Source organism: Elephantulus edwardii, unplaced genomic scaffold (genome assembly GCF_000299155.1).
Source record: "Elephantulus edwardii isolate Elephantulus edwardi_28Jun2011 unplaced genomic scaffold, EleEdw1.0 scaffold00020, whole genome shotgun sequence".
Lineage (NCBI taxonomy): Eukaryota > Metazoa > Chordata > Mammalia > Macroscelidea > Macroscelididae > Elephantulus > Elephantulus edwardii.
Window position 1 is genome coordinate 13,581,646 of NW_006399770.1, and position 2,163 is coordinate 13,583,808.

Here is a 2,163-nt window from a genome sequence, read left to right on the forward strand (position 1 = left end):
GGGAGGAGTGGACAGGGAGAAAAAGTGCAACAATGAATGAATGGAAATCCAAAGTCTCTGTAAATTTTCATTAAAATTAATAATAATAATTAAAATAAATTCTATTCCACATTTCCTTTCATTTTAGTCAGAATTTATTTAATTAATAATGGTAGTCAGACACCAACCAAAAAAGATTACTCTTGCTTATGAGGCTGACCTCATTAGATTTAGCATTATTATTTGTATACATGCAGTGAGAAAGGTAATCTGCCATATGAATTCTTTTTCAAAAAACTATATTTTATTTTTATTTTAACAAAAGTTTACAGAAAAATTGGATTTTCATTCATTCATTGTTGCACATTTTCCTCCATTCTTCTCTCTTCACCCTACTCCAGCTAACTTTTTTTTAATTATAGGTTTTTTTATCATTGCACTTTTCTTCCCTCTCCCAGCCCATACAGCAATGCACCCCTTGTTCCAGGTTGTTGTCATATGTACAATTCTTAATCATATATTTTCGGAGAGTTCTTCCGTTCATCTGTTCTACTGCAGAGCCCATTATCTATGCATTCTTTCCCCATCCTTTGCTTATCCTACCCCACATCTGTCCTGTTTTATAATAGCAGTGTTATTTGTCCTTCTGTGAGGGAAATGTTTTATTCAGCAAAATGTTCTCCAGACTCCCCCATGTTGTATAATCCTTTATAAGATTGTTGTTTTTCAATGCTGTGTAATATTCCATTGTGTGAATGTACCATAGTTTTCTATCCATTTGTTTGTTGTCGGACATTTGGATTGCTTCCATCTCTTTGCTATTGTGAATAATGCAGCGATAAACATGGGTTGCATACGTCTGTTTGATGTATCTTTCCATTAGTGAAATTGCTGAGACAAATGGTTTATTTCCAACTTGTTTTACACCGCTCCAGCAGTGAATAAGAGTTCCTTTTGCTGCACAACCTCACCAATACTTGTTGTTTGTTGTCCTGTTGAATTTTGCTATTGTTGCTGGCATATGAATATTCTTAAATCTGCGTTGCTACAAATATTGGACTCTCAGATTAGCTTTTAAAATCTTCTTAACCTAGGAAGTCAAGTCAGGAAATGGCCATCAGATCTCATGTGCAGTACCTATAAATGTGAGAGAATTTTTCTTTCTCAAAGTCTCTAAAATATCGTAAGGATCGTTGGCCAGCCTGGAAGCAACCTACATTACTTAAGTCAGTTTTCCTAAGAGCTCTTTGTTTCATAAAGCTAACCTTAATTTCTTAAATATGTTTTTTCATAGCTGAGTAAATGAATATCATTCCCAATATGGCATTCTACAAAGATCTTAGGTATATAACAAGGAGGGCAAGGAGGATAAACTTAATGAAATTGTATAAATAACTACACTGTTGTGAAAAGGAAAACACTCATATTTCTAAGCTCTAGAAAGATCATGCAGGGGAAGAGATAAAGTTTACTTCTACAAAAAATTTGTCTACCAAATTATTATGAGTTGTAAAGAGTTTAAAAGAAAAGAGCAAGGGATACCTTTCATCCAGATAACAGAATATTAAAACAATAATGTCTAAATACAACCTAAAGTTATCCTTCATTATTTCATTCAGTCTTTGTAATTGATGCTTAACCTTAAATAACCAGTTTCATTTGTTCATCTGCTTTCCACTAGAGTTCAGAAAATTCTGACTCAGTTTATTAGTAGGGACTCAAAATTATTAAAGCAATGTCATCAGAAATCTGTATCTAAGAATACCTGACAGGATTCTTTTCCAAAGGGCCTTGAGACAGTCCTTCTTTTTTAACAGTGAAATGCTCTGTAAGTGTTTTTAGGGAAGCACTGGAGTTAAAAAAGAAAACAAAACCCACCAAACTCTGTAGATGCAGAAGACTTAAACCACATGGTCTAAGTGGTTAACTCTGTCATTCACTCATTGCCATTGAATCATTTAAGACTCATAGCTGGTCTCTCAGTGGGTTTACAAGGCTGTAAATCACCTGGGAAGAGATGACCCATCTTTCTCCTGCAGAGTAGCCAGTGGGTTCAAATAACTAGAGAAAAGAAGCTTCTCTAACAAATATTACATTTTATCGGTGAAAAAGGATGAGACTGGTTGTTAGAGAGATAATTCAAATATAAGATATAATAAACTTGAGACATACTCCAAATACACC

At 34.1% G+C, this 2,163-nt stretch overlaps 1 pseudogene; it reads right to left on the reverse strand.

The window, feature by feature from the left end:
* The window catches only part of LOC102870329, a 10,576-nt pseudogene extending 8,685 nt beyond the window's left edge, over positions 1 to 1,891 (reverse strand).
* Between the last annotated feature and the right edge of the window lie 272 nt (positions 1,892 to 2,163).